The 16746-nt window shown below is 57.5% G+C and overlaps 1 protein-coding gene and 1 long non-coding RNA gene across 4 annotated transcripts in view; both read left to right on the top strand.

Annotated features, from left to right (window-relative positions):
- The first annotated feature begins 445 nt into the window (after positions 1 to 445).
- Positions 446 to 5634, top strand: LOC122169490. Its single transcript, XR_006171573.1, has 2 exons — positions 446 to 5224; positions 5292 to 5634. It is a non-coding gene; the product is annotated as an uncharacterized LOC122169490 (long non-coding RNA).
- A 1807-nt stretch (positions 5635 to 7441) lies between these two features.
- GATAD2A (GATA zinc finger domain containing 2A) overlaps positions 7442 to 16746 on the top strand; it is a 36153-nt gene continuing 26848 nt past the window's right edge. For all 3 annotated transcript variants that reach the window (XM_042835631.1, XM_042835629.1, XM_042835632.1), the window contains exon 1: positions 7442 to 7479. The gene's annotated coding sequence lies outside the window, so the exon portion shown is untranslated. The remainder of the gene's footprint in view (positions 7480 to 16746) is intronic.

Raw genomic sequence — 16746 nt, 5'->3', positions numbered from 1 at the left:
AAAAAAAAAAAAAAAAAAAAAAAAAAAAGAAAAATTAAAGGCAGAACCGCGCGTGGTGCGGGGGGTTGGGGAGGGGGTTGGTTGGAGGGGTGCCCGCAATGCCCGGCCGCATCCCGGGAGCTGCCCGCGGGAACGGCCGCCCCGCGATGGGCGACGGCGGCGGAGGGGGGGAGGGGAAGGGAGGGCAGCGGGGGGAGGGGCGGCAGCGCAGAGTGCCTGGGGGGTGGGGGGGAGATGGGGGGGGAGAGGGAGCAAGTTGGGGTGGGGGGAGAGCGAGCAGAACGCCGCGTGGGGGAGGGGCTGGGGGGGGGGGGCAGATGGGCCGCAGCCGCCGCGGGACCGAAGATCCTAAGATGGAGGTGCGTGCGGGGCCGCTGCCAGCGCCGTGCGGTGCGGTGCGAAACGCGCCGCGATCCCCGCCCGCTCCCACCGCGCGCTTCTCCTCCCGGCGGTGCCGCCGCTCCGCGCTGGGGGCCGTTGGGTTCGTAGGCGAAGCGAACGCGGTTCCGAATAAAGTTGTGTCCTGTCTGTGCTCTGCCACCTTTCGCGCACCTCCCCCTCCCCGGCCTGCCGTGTGCCGCTCGGAACGCGATTCCTCATCGATCCGCAGCCTTCCTCGTAACTTTTCTCTCCTGTCCGCGATGGAAAAGCCGGGCTGAGAACGAGGAGAGCGGCGATGCGATGCGATGCGGGCTCTTGGCAGCGCGTTGCCGATGAAGGGCTGTAAGGCAAAGGAACGCTCTGCTTTCTGCTTCACCTGAATAGGACACTGAAATGTAACGGCTGAACGAGTCGGGAACCCGGCATTGCTGACGTTTGTTTGAATGAGTTCAGCACGGAGCACGAGAAAACCGTGTGAAGGACTGCAGCTCTCTTCCAGAGTGCAGCAAGCAGAAAGTTTGCCGAGAGAAGATGAATTTCTCACAGCAATCTGCCTTTAGATTGAGCTTGCAGGCTGAGCTCTCCTCATCTCACTCCGATCACTTTTTTCTGAAGGCTTTTCTGGGAGTTTATTGAGTTCAGGCAGTGGCTGAAGCTCACAGGGAGCAGCCCGGCGATGTGAGCAGGCAGACAGAACGGCCCTGAGGTGCTGCCCTGTGCCTCCATCCCATCTCAGTGCTGTGAGCGATCCCGGAGCGCTGCGCGGGAGGCAGATTGTCTGCAAGCAGCGAGTTGGGGACCAGGAAAAGACAAAAAGCAGCTTGTGTGCTTTATTTTTCCTTCTTTGAAACAAGCGTTCTAACTTTTGAGAGCTCCTCAAAGAATGTGAAGTAGCTTTCATCCCAAGTTAATTGCCCAGTTCCCATCGTGACAGACTGAGTGCTTCAAGTGCGTGAGAGGCAGAACTGCGGTGTCAACCTCCTTAGTGCAGCAAGAAGGAGAAAAAGCCCTGGCTGGGTTTAGCTGTGAGTGGATGGCTCTCATCTCGATGGAGTTCAGCTGTTTGGGCCAAAGAGAGTTTGATGCTTTTGGCTCTGATACCTTCGGTGTGAAGCTGGGGAATCCGCAGAACCCGGCAGTGCATTGCTGCCATTTCCCAAAGTGGGGAGGAGGAGTAAAAGCAATAGTGGAGATTTACTCTGTTTATGGAGGAGGGTGTTTCCTAGTGGTATCCTGGTGCTGTGGAAGAAGGACTTGAAGCTTTCCTACTGCTCAGGCCAGCATGGAGCAGCAAATTAGAGCTGCCCAGCTCTCAGATCCTGCGGGCTGCTCGTGCCTCTTGGCATGCAGGGTTCTGCAGTATCTACCGTGGTGTGAAATACCCCCAGTGCTCCTGCTTGGAAGAGCACCTCTTTGGGAAGCGCTTCCCCCCAGCCTGCCGCTCGTGCCCTCCCTCCATGCAGGGCGTTGGGGTTCCATCATCTTGCTGGGCTGATGTAGTATCTGCTTTCACAATTTTGGCCTGCAGCCGAAAATACCAATGAGAGCTGCAGCCAAGGAGTAACGAGGGGACACTAAAGAGTGCCCCTGTGCTGATCGGTTCCCTTTTCTGCAGCGTGGATGGTTTTGGAAGCCTTACTAATGCTGCTTTTTGCCCTGGTTTGAACGCCAGAGGCAGCGGGTGCTGCGTGCACACTGCAGGGCCGACTGCCATAGAGAGTCACAGGGTAACAGGTGCTCTGTTTTACGGAACCAAATCACACCAACCAAATCCATCTCAATCACAGGAGAACAAACTTTGGGTCTTTTTTGGTCAGGAGAGTTCAAATTCAGCTTTGGGGGAGACAGGAACGGCTGCAGCATGGCTGGACCCATGGATGCACCATTGCCGTGTGCGAGTTGCCCTGTCCTTACTGCAGCTCCATTGTACAACGTTCACACTTCGATTCTGTTGCCTCATCAGTCCTTGCTGCAGGTAATTAAGGCGTTAGTGACCAGGTGAGGCACCAGCATACCTGCAGTGTTTGCCTTTGGGTTGCCTGGCGTTGCAAACGGTAGCTTGATGCTCACAGAGCGACCTGAGGTGGCTCATAGGAGGCGACCGATGGTGGAGGGGGGCCGGTGTTGGTGATGGTGCCGAGGGAGCCAGGGGCCACATCTTGGTGTTGCCCATGTGTAACAGCCCCGGGCAGCGGCCTGGCTTCCTATGTGCAGACCGGTTCAGCTACCCTTCAACAATTGATTTATATAACTGAAATAGCTGGGGAAGTGAGAAATTTCCTTCCTCTTAGGACACAATGCCAAGGATGTCAAATCTCTTGGGAGCCCGATGATAAGAATTGGGCTGTCCTTCTTTGCACTTATTGACCAAACGTGAGGTTATTCGGTGGAGCTCGGGGTGCTGTGGGCACTGAGTGCATCTCTTGGTGCAGCGGGCTGATGTGCAGCTGATGGGCTTTGCTGGTGGCCCCGCTGTCTTTGCTCTGTAGGAGCGCTTGGCTTTGCTGTCCAGGATAAATTTCAGCCTGGAAGATGGTTTACCAACATCTGTCGACATGATCCAGTGTTCTCTTCTTCCCTAACTGATTCTCGTGTGCTTCTAGCTGAGGGCTTGGTGCGTTCTCAGCAAGCGGCGGCTGCTTTATGAATACCTTTCCCTTGAAATCTGCCTGGATAAATCAGACCAGTAATGACCGAACTCATCAATCCTAAATTTAGAATGAATCTAATTGATGCGCCTTGCTTTTCAGCAGGAAAGCAGGTTACGGGTCTGAGCTGGTACAGCTCTGTGGGGGAAGAGAGTGCCCTCCTGGAGCCGGGGGACCGGGCTGGTGTTCTCTGCGTGCTGATAATAAACATTACCAGAAGGAACAACGTTGATAAACGCTTACAGTAAACATGGCGTAAGGCTCAGATAATCCTCCTGAAGACGCAGAGGCCTGCAGCATGCGGCGTGCTGCACTGAGTGTCCACTCAGCCTCATTTTGAGCAGCAGAACCTTCCTGTGCCTTCTGACACCTCTGGCTTTCCATCAGCGTGATGGAGTTGTGTGGAGGGGCTGTGCTGGAACCTCACCTATACAAACAGCCCAGGCCCTGCCAGCAAAGAGTGCGAGTGCTCAGCGTGCCGATGGCTCAGCCCTGGCTGGGCAGCGTGTTCCAACCCAATTAGTGGGATGGATTAATCACATTCACCCCCCGGAATCGCCACATCCCACCATTTCCAGGATGCTTTGCTGGATAAACACAAATCCCGCTTAAAAATACTTCTCAACTATTCCAGTTTCACGTTGAAGCCTCGCAGATGGAGAGCTCAGCCAAGCAGCTCAATGTGGCTGCCAGGATCGAATCGGGAGCATCTTTGGTGCAGTTCCTGCAGTCAGCAACGCAGCCCTGTGCAGGCACAGCCCCAGGAGAGGCCAAGTTGTAATCGTGGCATCTGCAGCCCTGTGCAGCTGTCGCTCTGCTCCTTATCTCCTGCAGCAGTTAACCATTTCGGCCACCAGCACGGTCCCCTCGAGGACGAAAGGCGAAAGCTGTTTTCCTAGGAAATAGGAGAGCTGCAAACAGCGCTCGGAGAGACTGGGTCTCTTCCAGAACCGGTGAAAGCCATTCGTTATTGAGGCCACACTTAGATTTCCCCCTGTTTAATCTAATTTGGAGGCTGGTAAAGACCAAACTGTGCTCCCCGTGGGGCGGCCTGGGGATGAAACGTTCCTGTGAGCACGGAGGGCTTGGTAGCATCAGCAGGAAGAGCAGCTGGGAGTCCTTCTCGCTTTAGCTGCGATGTGGGGTCCTGCTTCACACAGCAGTGGAGCCCGTGGGAAGCCAAGAGGTGCGGGAACACTGCCGAGTTTTCTGCAACTCGTTAATTCATCTGTTAATCGGGGTCAAGTTCTGATGAGCCACGTGACGGCGGTCAGTAAACACGCGAGAGGTGCCTGTTTACAGCCGGCCCTCCGCGATGGCCCTGCAGGGCTGAGTCACTGCGTGCCGACCAGCACCGTGTCTGGGCTGCGCTGCCTGGCAGCCCCGTGTGCTCAGCCCAGCCTTTAAACGAGAGCCGGGCCGGGCAGACTTTGTTCTCTTCCCATTTCTGAGCAAAATCGATAGTCCGTGAAGCTCGTGGAATTGGAGCAGAGCTGCTCGTTGATCCCCTCCCACCCAGGAGGTGCTGGTTAGGGACGGCTCGGCTCGTGCCATCGCTCCATCCCCAGCCCCGCACTCTTTGCATATCCGCTGCTTTCCCGTTCCCTGAACGACTCCCTGATCTTTACTTTTTCACTCAGTTGCAGGAAAGATGAATTTTCCTGTCTTTATGGATCCGTTCCCCTCACTGCCCGTATCAGAGCTGTGTGTGTTGGGTGCTGCAGCCCTCCATCGCCGTCACACACCTGTGGGCCACCTCGCCGTATCCCTGAGCCGCTGCCCCGAGCAGCTGTGCAGGAACAGAGTTGCAGCAGAAAAGAAGTCAAAGGAGTTTTCTTGGTCCAGAGTCTATGGGATTCCTTTCATTCTTAGCATAAGCCATCTTAAAATTGTGTTCCTGCGATTTCTAGCACCGCTTACAGCTTGATCCTTCTTTTTTCCTTTAACTCTTTAAGGACGCGGCGGGTCGCTTACAAACTCCTCACCAGAAACAGCTCTGCGAGCTCCTGCTGCGACGGGACACGGAGCAGAGCTCAGTGCAGGCTGTGGGATCCTGCGGCCATCAGACGGCTGCGCTGTGCTGGCAGGGCTGAGCCCCAGAACCCGCTCAGCCTGTTCTGCACTCCACGCTCCCATGTTGCCATGCGCCCCGCATGGCTGCCTGTAAGGAGATGGGCGACTCTTCCCAATCTGCTGTGAGTTTTACTTCTTGTTCTCCATCAGCCCCGCGTCCTGGTTGCGTCAACTCAAATCTACACGCAGGTGTGTAACGGTGATGGAGGCCTGCGGTGCATCAGCCGTGCAGCAGCCGACACAGTGCTTCAGCAGCACCCCGATACGGGCAGTGAGGGAACGGCCCCATAAACACAGGAAAAGTTTCATCTCCTCTTCCATTCCTGTGAGTTTTGCCTGGAATTGATGCCTTCCTTTTGGATGCATCCCGGTATCAAATTCTGCCCTCGTAGCAAAATCAGCTCCTTGGTGCTGCAAAGATTTGTGGAAGCGCCGCTGTTGGCTTACATAAATGGCTTCTCTAACTCCGAACCATTGGATTTTCATTTGAATGGAGTATTTGATTCAGATTAAAATCCAATAATGTTCATAATCCAACAGCGCCTATTTTAATAGAAGTGCTGCGTGGTGATGCACAGCACCCATAGCACCCAGTGGGAGTGAAATGAGCCCCAAAAGGGGGAATCCCCAGCCTGGAGCAGTGCTGGCACTGAGCTGAGCAGCACTGGGGCTGCTCCCAGCAGGGAGGGCTGTGGCCGAATTGCAGTGCAGTGCCAGGCTGGGCTGCTCCATCTCACGTGGAGCTCAGTGCTGTTTGTGTGCTGTTCAGATGTCGGTTGGACCCACAGAAGGTCAACTTTGTTGTTTTTTTCTGAGCGTGAAGGATGTGTTTGCGGCACATCCAGGCTGACTCTTTCAGAGCCTGATAGATTCACTAATTACCTTGTTGAGGTAATTGCTTGAGATTTCCTAGAACCTGCAGCCTCGGATGCATTACTCCAGCCATAAAGCTGTGCTGTGGTTACTTTTAGAGGTGGCCTTGGGGTTTCTCTGCTGATAGACCCACTGGATTCTCATTGCAACAACACCAGCTCGCGCCTTCGTTAAGTAATTAGCACGTTGCTGCACCTGGCTGGTGACTCCTTAATGAAGAGGCCTTCCTGGTGCTGCACCTGCACCGTCCCAGAGGGAGGGCAGTTGTTTGTATGGGAAAAAGGCACTGGGTGCATTGGGGACCGGTGCCGACCCTGAGATGAGGCAGCACTGCGGGTCTGAGCTCTGCTGTGCTTGAATACGGGGTGTTAATGAGAGGTAGGGCAGGGACCCCATCTCTTGTTGGGACTTCCAGGCTGTTCTTCGGCCTCAGAATTAAGTCATCCAAATTCTGCTTGTTCTGCCCCTTAGTTGCTTTCCATAAGCATCAGGCCTGGAAAGGTGCTGACAGGGAGCACAAGCATGGGCACAGGGGTTTTTGGAGTGACCCCCACCCAGCACCCACCCTCCTTCCCAGCCCTCCCTACCCGCACCCTTCAGCTAGATTTAAGGAAAGGTGCCAGAAATATGCACCGGAGCCCGAAGCCTCGTCCTTGTGGAGAGGAGGGAGCGCCCACAGCGCTGCTGAACTTAGCCCGAGCTGCTGGAGCCGGGGAACGCGATACGTTCGCGTTGGGAGGCGCAGACCGGGCCGGGCCGAAGCGCGAGCTGAACGCAGCCCCGACATCCGGCCAGCGGTGCCGGAGCTCCGTGAGCCCGACCGCGGAAAGACCGCAGGAGGACTGAGAGTCTCCTATCACGAGGCGGACGGACGGGCGCCGCTCTCCGAGCCGCAGCCCCGAGCCCCGGCTCGCCCCGCGCCGTCCTCCCGCTCCGGTGCCCCAGCGGAGCGGCGGGAGCCGCCCCGAGGTTCTCGACTGCGAGCACGCGGCAGCTCCGAACCCCGCCGCCTCCCGTCCCCGCGCGGTGCCGCCGAGCGCCGCTCGCAGCCCTTCCCCGCGGTCCGGGACCCCCCGGCGGCTCCGAACAATGCCGCGGGGCCGCCGCCAGCAGCCCCCGCCGCTCCACGTGGCCCCGGGCGGCCGCAACGCGGCGCCCCCAGCCCGCGCCGCAGCCAATCGCCGCCCGCCTGCCATGTGCCGCGACCCCTCCGGCCAATGGCGCCCCGGGTCACAGACCTGCTCCACCATTGCCCGGAAGCGGCGCGGGGCCGCGCTGCCGCCGCTCCTCCCGGCCCCGCCGCGCTCCGGGCCCCGCCGCGCGCATGCTCCGCCGAGTGACGCCGCGACTCCATGTGTGAGAAGCGCATTATTTGGCACGGGGGAGCCGCGGCCGACAGCCCGCACCGGGGAGAGCCCGCGGCGACGCGGGGGAAGAGGAGGAAAGGGCGGCGCGGAGCGGAGCGGGGGAGCGGCGGCGGGGAGCGGCGGGACGCGGCGCGGCTGTAAGTGCCCGAGCGAAAAGTTCTCGTCGGGCGCATTGTCTGCGGGAGGAGCGGCGGGGGCGGGCCGGGCCGGGGGCGGCGCGGGGTCCCGCGGTTCTCGGCCCGAGCGCGGGGCTCCGCCGCCCCGGGGTTCGGCTTTGTTCGGCGCTCGGAGGGCGGCCGGCGGCGCGGCGGCTTCGCAAAGTTGGTGCGGGCTTTTCGCCGTGCCCGCTTCCTCCTCTTCGGGGCCGGCGGCGCCCCGGCCCCGCGCGGGGCCCTCGCCGGGGTGGGGGTGGTGCGAGCGGCCGCCCCGGGCAGCCCCCGCCGTGGCACCGGGGCCGGCGGGCGGCCAGGAGGGCCGTGTCACAATAAGAGTCCCCGTCCTCCCCCCGCTCAAGGTGCGCCGGGGCCGCGCCGCCCGGAGGGGCGTTCCGCTGCCGCCTGCCGGGAACGTCGGGGCTCCGCGGGGGATCGGCCGGGAGCCGCTCCGGCGCCGGGCGCTGCGGGAACGGCGGGGCGGCCCGGGGCGGTGGCGCAGCCCGGTGCGAGCTGCGCTGCGTGACTGCGAGCGGGAGAGCCCCGGCCCTGCTCCAGTGGGCACAGCCTGGAGCTGCGCAGCGTCGCGCGGCGTTCCCGGTCTCACGGCCCCGAAGTTGGGATGCGCGCTCCTGCTGCCCCGCGGCATCTGCTTGCGGCTTTATTTCGGATGTGTGAGCGTTGGGTTTTGCTTTCGCTTGTCCCTTTTCTGCCCGCCCCGCGTTGCCGAAGGCTGGCCGGGCTGCAGCGCTCCGTTCCCCCGCGGTGCTCCCTGGGTGGGTCCCCAAGGAACGACCCGCGGGCACAGCCTCAGCCCCGGCTCCTCCCGTGGGTGCCCGACTTCCTCGCTCCCTCCTCCGGCTGCAGCGACAGCAGAGCTGCTCGCAGGGAGTGTTACACAGGAAGTGAAAACTGGAGAGGGCCCTTCGGGAATCGGCGACTGCTGGCAGACCTGGAGCAGGCAGGAGCTGGGAGCGCTTCCCAAACTGCTGAGCAGCTCTCAAGCCCCAGGAGAGCAGCGGAGGGAAATGGGAGCAGGGCGGGTGCGTGGTTAGCAGAGACCGTGAGGTGGGAGAGGAGCAGGGGGCAGAGATGGTGAAAGTAAGGAATAAGGGGGGTGCATGGCGTGCTGTGTGGGGTCTGGCCCTTGGGAAGGAGCCACAGAACCCGGGCAGGGACCTGAGGGTGACATGGCAGCGGCACCTCGTGAGCCCCCAGTGGTGACACAGAGCCCCGTGCTGAAGGGCTGTGACCCCACAGAGCGCTGCCTCCCAGACGGCGCTGCTCGTAGGGAACTGCTCTGCTGCTTTCTCCCCCTGCACTGATGTGACTGATGTGTGCTGTGTGTGCAGCAGTTGGGTTGCAGCGCTTTGCCCTGCTGCAGGTGATGCTCTTCTAACTTCTGTTTGGAAAAAGCCCAAATCTATCGCCGGTTAGCTGTGATCGAGTTTGTGTCGGTGTGAGAAGGGCTGGATCCCGTGCCTGGAGGAGGGACAACAGGCTGGATCCTGCTGGGAAGAAGCACTGTGTGTCCACGCTGCAGGATGGAGGCAGCCACAGCTGTTCCCTCTGCTCGGAGGTGGGGGTGTGGAGCTGTGCTACGTGGGGTTACACCGACGGGTGGTGATGCAATGGAGCTGGCAATGCTGCAGTGTCAGTATGCTAATACAGGAACTTAATATAGCTGCGCTGTGACTTTTTGTAGTAATTACAGGCTGGTAGGCATACAGGGAGCTGTTCAGAATTGTTGGTGTAAACTCAGGTGGTGCTCATGTGCTGTGCGATGGTTACGAGGCTCGGTTGGGGCTGCGGTTCCATCTGCATTGCTTGGGGGGAGGATGGAGGAGAGTGCTTGGTAAAACCAAAGGCAGCCAACGTCTGGCGTCCCTCAGCTGGCTGGGAGCACGTAGAAAATGAAGCCTAAAAGTCCTTCAGGTGATGCAGGGCTGCCTCAGCCGGACCTGCTGAGCTGCGGCCGCGGTGCCAGGAACAGAGTGCTGCTGTGTGTGTCCAGATCCCGATCTTGGGGCATCAGAGCCTCCTTTTGGTGCCTATTGAGCACACGGGAGCTGTGCTCTCTTCCCCCAGGCTGAAGGTGCCTTTAACGGCTGCTTCTCTTGGCTGTGCTTCCCGTGGCTCAGCCCTGCGTGAGGGGAGGGATTGGACCCGTGCTCACATGTGGCCATGGACGTTTCCCTGCTGGTGGGAGGTGCTGCCCGAGCTGTGCTCAGCAGAGGAGGGTTGGACAGAAAGCATGCAGTGTGTGCGTTCCCCTGTTGGACTGACACACGTGTGCAGAGCTCCCTTACGACAGCAAAGACAAAACGGTGCTGCAGAGGTTTTTGCTTCTCAGAACAGCCAGTGCCACACAGAGCTCCGCAATGGGCGCTCGACTTCCAGTGATGTGGAATTGTGTTGGACTGGGGATGGGAGTGGGAAGCAATGCGGGATTCAGGAGCTGGACAATGCCAGGAGGCTCATGAGAAGCATCTTCTTCTTACAAGAGGTCGTTAATTCTTGTGATATTTTCTCCCCACTCAACCAGGATGCCCCATGTGCATCGGTGCCTCTGCCTGTGTTCAGGTGGGGAAACCACCAGCGAGCTGCCCGAAGCCAGCGCCGTGGGGTAGCACCCAAGCAAAGGTTAAGGCTCACTAATGCACAGTTTCCTATGCTGGCTTTCAGCATAGTTCAGCACTTTTCTTTCCCCCTCTCCAGACCATGGGGTTGCTGGCGGTGCTGCGCTGTCGGCTCCTGGCATCGGCCTCCCGATGCTGGCACGTGTCTGTGTGCCCCGTTCAGCATCACCTGGGGGCTGTGGCTGGGACGGGGCAGGAAGGAATCCTCCCAGACAGCTTTCCTATGTCTTAATTACACGCTGTGTTTTCGTTCTGCTGGGGCTTCTGAGCCCACAACCTGCTGCGCTGCTCGTGGTTCCTCCTCCAGAGCAGGCAGGGCTGGAGAGCAGAATTGTGGCTCTCACTTGATGGACACAGTCTTTAAATGATTAAGAGGATTTTGAGGGAGAAAATACGTGTAGTTTGGCCACCTGGGACAAAATGGATGGGGTGAAAACAAGGCTTAGCAAGTTTCGTGCATCCCTAGATTCCACATGTTGGTTCTTAAGCAAAGATGTTGGCACATGCTGCTGTTTTGTCGTGCTGAAATAAGCTAGGAAACAGCTTCAGCCAGGTGCAGCTGTAGCAGTTCTGTTCCTTCTGAACTCAGCAGCCTCCCTGGGGTTGCATCTTGAGACGGGCACAGCTGTGGGTGATGCTCTCCTCCTCACCTGTGCTTCTCTGGAGGAGAGGGAGATCAATGCTTTGGGTTGGGGTGTTCAGCATCTCTGTGCTCTGGCTGTCCCATCTGAGTGGGTACAGCATGGGCTGAGAGGAAGATCTGCCAAATGTAACAACCGTTTCCTTCAGTCTTATTTTAATCTTCACCTTTAGCTTTTACCTCTCAAGCAACGCAGCTCCATCTCATCTTAGTGTGAAGTGAGAATTGCTGGTAGGGTTAAGGTTAAGGTTAGGGCAGAACGAAGAGCCTGTGGGTGCGCTCTGTGTTCTGCACGGGGCAGTTTGTTGGCTTGGGAAGTGCAAACATTTGTGTGGTGTAGGAGAATAAGACTTGACAGTGTGTGACACGTGCTGAAGGCCATTAGATAGGGTCTGACGTGGAGCTCAGGGTTCCCTTGGCCGTGGGCAGCGCTGCGCTCAGCCATCTGCCATCTTCCTTCCCAGCCGGCTCTGTGCCTTTGCAGGTGATGTGCTGAAGCCAGGTGTATTTCAGAGCTCCCCAGGCTTTCTATGCATCCCCTATGAGGGCTGGGCTGGGCTGGGAGGCCTCCAGGTGCCTCGTGGAGCACATCGTTGTGACCAAGCATCATCTTTTCGGAAGGCTCTGCTCTGGGGGTGTGGGGGCAGAAGGCGTTGTGTGGTTCTGGCATGGGAGCGCACAGCCCTGAAGGGCAGAGGTGATCACAGCTCACACTGGGCTGCTCCGTTTGCCTTCCTGCTACTGGTGCTCCATCCCACCCTGCTGGGGATGTCTGCTGGCTCAGCGTGCTGCGTGGAGCTGTGCTGCGTTTGGAAGAGGAGTCATCTCCAGCCTCTTGGCATTCACTGGGTGACTAATGACTCGAATCCAGTTTCCCTGCCTGTTTGCGGCGCCCAACTGCTGTGAAATGAAGGGGATTGGTGTGCATGGAGGTCACCCTCTGCTTCTGGCGTCCTGCGCTGCGCCTGGGCTCACGGGGACCGGGGCGAAGTGAAGTCAGCACGCTCCATTGCTGGCTGCAGAACCTGCTGCAGCTCCTTGGAGCAGCTCTGAGCTGCCCAGCACACGGCTGGAATGGAGTGTGTGAGCCCCAGGTGGGTCCCTGGTAAATGGGGAGAGCAGCAGAGCCACTGCCGGTGCTGTTGCACGCATCCCAAGATCATCAGCAGTGATTTCTTGCTCAGTTTGGTTTATGCTACAAACCTGGAAGAATTTGCAGATGTTATAATTGAGCAGTAAATGAGATCTTCAGGTTTCATAGTGGTATTTACCTATTGCTGCAGGAGGATTTCCTTGCTGCAGCCCATCAGCCCTGCCCGGCCATTCATTTGCTGACGCGGCCACGTGGTTGTGAGCTTTGAAACGCTCACAAGAATTAGAGGAAGTAAAACGAAGGCATTCATGTTTAATGGGATCTCAGAACATCCCGTGGTTCTGCGTGTCCCTGAGCCACAGTTCAGGTCCATTCACAGCGCAGATCTGCTGTTTTCTGGTTTGTTGTACAGCACTAAACTACTTCAGCCCCTGCTGCACGCCGCTGCGTGTGCGCGCCCAGCTCTGTTTGCTGCTAGGTTTTATATTCAAGGCCCACCAGATGCAGCCCAGAAAGCCATGCTTTGGGTTGGCAGCCCGTCATAAGCAGTGGAGAACTTCTGTGTTTCGAGTGCTTGAGAGCAGAACTTGTTGCTTTCATTGATGTCTGTGGGAGGTGCTGGGTTGTGCCCAGCAGTTCTGAGGGCAGCAGCTGTCATCTCTGGGCCGTGTGTGTGCTGGGGAGGAGCACGCATCACTCCTCGATGGATGCATGAAGTGTTTGGTGGCTCTAAAGTTCTCCTAAATCCTGCAGCAGGTAAACTTGCATCTTTAGGCTGACATCCTGAGCTCTGTGACAGCGCAGGGAGGTCAGGGAGCGCCCTTCTGGGTTACAGCTGCATCCATTTGTGTTCAGTGTATTTGAAATGATTCTGCTGCTGCTTCCTTCAGCGAGGCTGTGCAGAGAGGGATGGATTCATTTCAGTTTGTCGGACCAAAACCGGTTTAAACGCAGAGACAATGGCTTAATAATGGCCAGAACTTAAGTGGTAGAAGTGGTTTATGGAACAAAGGCAGCTGGAGGGCTGCTTGGTCACTGGTGCCTGAGAACCGTGATGATGGTGGAGGTTATAGAAGTAGCTGAAGATGACTCCTTTTTAATACTGCACGCTGTTTATCCCTTAGGAGACACACACACAGAGGAGCATTCCCTTTGCAAACCTCTGGTTGCTCTCTACCCTCCTGTTTTTGTGCAAGTCACACCGGGGGCTGGAATCGCAGCATCTCGCTCTGATCTCCCGCATCTCCCGTTTGCTTTGTGCGCCTGTTGCTTCGCAGCACCCAGATGCTTTGCTGCCCAGCGCAGCCCCTGGGTCCCATGGGTGCAGTGACAGCGCTGCTTCCTGGGCTCAGGGTGTGAGCGTGACCCCCGCAGCCCCGTGGTGGGATGTCAGCCCGCAGGTGGGTGCTGCTGTGCACGGAGCTCCTGCTGTAATGACCGGGGTGGCTGTGCTGCTTCCCCTGTCAATAGGTGTGGCTGCTGGGCTCCTGCCAAGCTGCCATTTCGTTCCCTTATTTGGATTGCTGAGCGGTGTCGTGCTCCACGCACACCCTCGACTTGGCTTTTAAATAATACAGGCAGGGAAGCGAAGATTGCTGCGACAAAATTATTAGCTTATGGGTTATTAATGCATTCCTACCGCTGAGATGAAGAGCGCGTCGTTAGCGGGGGGCGAAACCTTGAGCTCCAACAGGGGGGAAAAAAAAACCAAAAAGAATCCTGCTGCAACACCTCCAGGAGTGATGCTGAATGGAGCCAGGTGGGCACAAATGGAATTATCTCAGAGAAGGGGAATGCTGGAAGGCTGTGCTGTGAAGCAGAGGATGGTGGCTGTGCTTTGGCCGATGCCCGGCGCTGTGCTGCCTCCTCCATCCTCGGAGCTGCTGGGCACAGAGTGAGCGAGGTGATGCCTTCACAGCCCCTTTCCCCTCTGTGATATTCTGCCAAACCATTCCACAAAGTGCATAAAGAAGAGACGCCCCCTCCTCTGCCAGCAGCGTGGCACACGTCACGACTGGAAGGCAGAGGGGGCTCGGATCAGACAGGGCTGGTTGGGGAGGGAGGGCAGAGCGTGGCACGGTGATGACCACTGAGGTGTAGCAGCCTGGCAAAGAGAAGTCAAAACACGTCTGAAAACACCAACTTTGGGTTGCAAGAATCGGATGATAGCAGTGATATGAAAAGGCTCAGCTTGGCAAGCGTGGTACCTTGATATCAGAAGGCTGCGTGCCCTGGAGGAAGGACACACTGCTTGTGGATCCCTGCCTGCGCTGTCGTGGGACTCGGTGGCTCTTGGCATCTGTAAGGGAATGCTGGAAAATGAGTGTCCTCTGGGGGATGGATGCTGCCCATGGGTAACGTTCCCTCTGTGCCCAGCTCCACATTCCTGCCCAGCACAGGCGTTGATCCAGAGGGGTGATTAGGAGCACTGTTGATGGCTGCGTCTTCATCTCTGCTCAGGAACTTGGAAATGAGTGAGAGAGGCTCTCAATCTATAACAGATTTGATCGGCAGTGAGCCTGGTACACAATTAACAGGTGGCACTGGTGTTAATGAGCACCTGAAAGGCTCTTTGCCTTCCTGTGGGGCGGCACTGAGCGGAGGGGCTGAGCTGCACCTTCCTGATCCGTGGGCACGCAGGAATCAGGCAGCAATTCCCAGCTATTTGGTGGGGTACCAACATGGGCTGGGAGCGGGAGGGTTGGCACCTCCACTGCAAGGCAGAGACAATTCTTATGCAAGCTGAAGTTCTGGTGCTAAAGAAACTTGTTCACTGCTTTTGTACGGCTTTGAGTTCTCTTTCTGGAGCAACGATTGAAGACTTCACTCTTGTATTCAGAAGCACTGGTGGAAGCACACCTGGGCACGAGGCAGAAGCCAACCCCTGGTGTGTCAATATTTAGATTGCAATGTGACTCCTTTTGGTGCTGACAGCTTCGCTCAGCCTTCCGAAAAGCACAGGGTTTTCTTATCACTTGTTTGAGGAGCCACGCACAGAGCAGAGCGCTCTGCATCCCCGTGTCACAGCTTCCCTGCCTTCATCTGAAAGAATCTGGAGCCTGTTCTCAAAACATCGTATCTTAAAACCTTGCTCAGCGTGGGGATTCGTGCCCAAGGAGGCTGTGATCCCCATCCCTGCAGGCATTCAAGGCCAGGCTGGATGTGGCTCTGTGCAGCCTGGGCTGCTGGTTGGTGACCTGCACACAGCAGGGGGTTGGAGCTGGATGAGCATCGTGCTCCTTTGCGACCCAGGCCATTCTGTGATTCTCTTTAGTTTTACCAACCTGTTGCTTTTCCAGGCACTGTTGGTGGGATTCAGCGATGTCGCTCAAATCGCAGCGCCCTTGTTCTGATCTACAACTTTCCTCATTGATTTGTAGAGGAAAACCCTTTGCCAGGTGCCAGTGGTGGCTCCCAGCAACCTGAGCTCTGTCAGGGGAAGGATGCTGTCCCACAGCCTGGGGACCACAGGCTGGATTTCCCAGCAGGTTGGTGCTGGTGGCACTGGGACACGTGGCTGCACGGCTCCGGCCGCTGCCTTCTGCTGGGACTTGTCAAATCCAGAGCTGCTCCGGCCGAGTTTCACTTCCCATTGTTAACTGCTTAAGTGCCCGTTTCCCACGAGAATCCCCGCCGTGGTGCTTTACCAACAACTGCAAACCATCTCAACCCTTTTCCCTGAGTGCTGTGGGGATGCTGGGCTGGAGCCGTGGGCTCGGAGCTCCGGCGCTGCAGGGCAGAGCTGCGGCGTCCCCCGGCAGGGAAGCAGTTAAACAGCTCCTCGTGTCCTCGTAAGATGAAAACTATTTTAGTCCCATGACAGGAGCACGACGGGAGTTTAATGCTACGGTTTGTTAAAAATGGAGGCAGGCAGGAGCCCCAGCAGCCCAGCTCAGACTCCCCGTGTCCAGAGCACGATGGAAGGAGCCGTTCCTCCTTGCTCCTCCAAAATCTCTTCTTTTTTCTCCCCCCTCCTTTTTCCCAGCAGTGTCCCAACTTGCAGCGGTGCCGCAGCTACTAATTAACACAGGAGCTCATCACTTGTAACGGCTTTTTGGAGGCTCTGGTGCATCCCAACCAGGTGTGGATGCACCACGGCGTGGCTGCTGCTCACAGCACCGCTGGATCCTCACGAAGGCCCCAAAGTAGCTGTAGCGATGGTTTTCAATGGGCTACTAATTAGAAAAGCATTGGACTAATAGGATGAGCTATAATTAGCAAGACCTGCCCTCTAGATAGCTAATCAAGACCCAGAACGCAGTTGCATATCCATTCATTAAGTTCCTCTGTCTGCAATTTTGGAGCAATTTGTTTAATCCATTGGAACCTCTTTGGATGCTCTGAGCTGCACAGCAGGCAGTGGCACGGAGCAGCATCCCCCAGCACCCCCAGTCTGGAGGACAGGAGGTGATGAGCTGCTGTCCTGCCTGCAAACAACAGAAACCTGCTCCAAAAAACCTTTTGGAGGAGAGGAATGACTCTGAGCTCTCAATGGCTTAGCAGAAAGGAGAGGCTGAGCTTCCAAGAAGGTGCTTGGCAGCTGCTGAGCATCCATTGCTGTGCCCCAGCACAGGGCTCACTGCCGGGTCGGTGCTGTGGTCCTGGTGGTCGCTCTGGACCAGCAGCAGTGCCATGCAGCTCGTTGCCCATCAGGTGTGTGGCCACGTGGGTTGGTTTGGTGGGGGTTTCTCACTGGCTGGTCTGCCCAGGCTCCGTCTTTCTTCCCTCGGTGTTTTCATAGAGTGGGAAGAGGAAGGTGGGGACGTTGTGCTGGGTTGTGAAAGGGTTTTTGTGGAGCGTGAGCAAGTGTGGGTCAGCAGAAGCTGCTGTGGAGCAAAAAGCAGGTGAACACACGAGCTTTGTCCATCAGAATGGATGTT

This window comes from Centrocercus urophasianus, unplaced genomic scaffold (genome assembly GCF_019232065.1).
Source record: "Centrocercus urophasianus isolate 14NV4802_14NV808 unplaced genomic scaffold, USGS_Curo_1.0 seq_54, whole genome shotgun sequence".
NCBI classification, from domain to species: Eukaryota; Metazoa; Chordata; class Aves; order Galliformes; family Phasianidae; genus Centrocercus; species Centrocercus urophasianus.
Note: the sequence above shows the minus strand (reverse complement) of the source record. Positions and strands in the feature narration are given on the sequence as shown.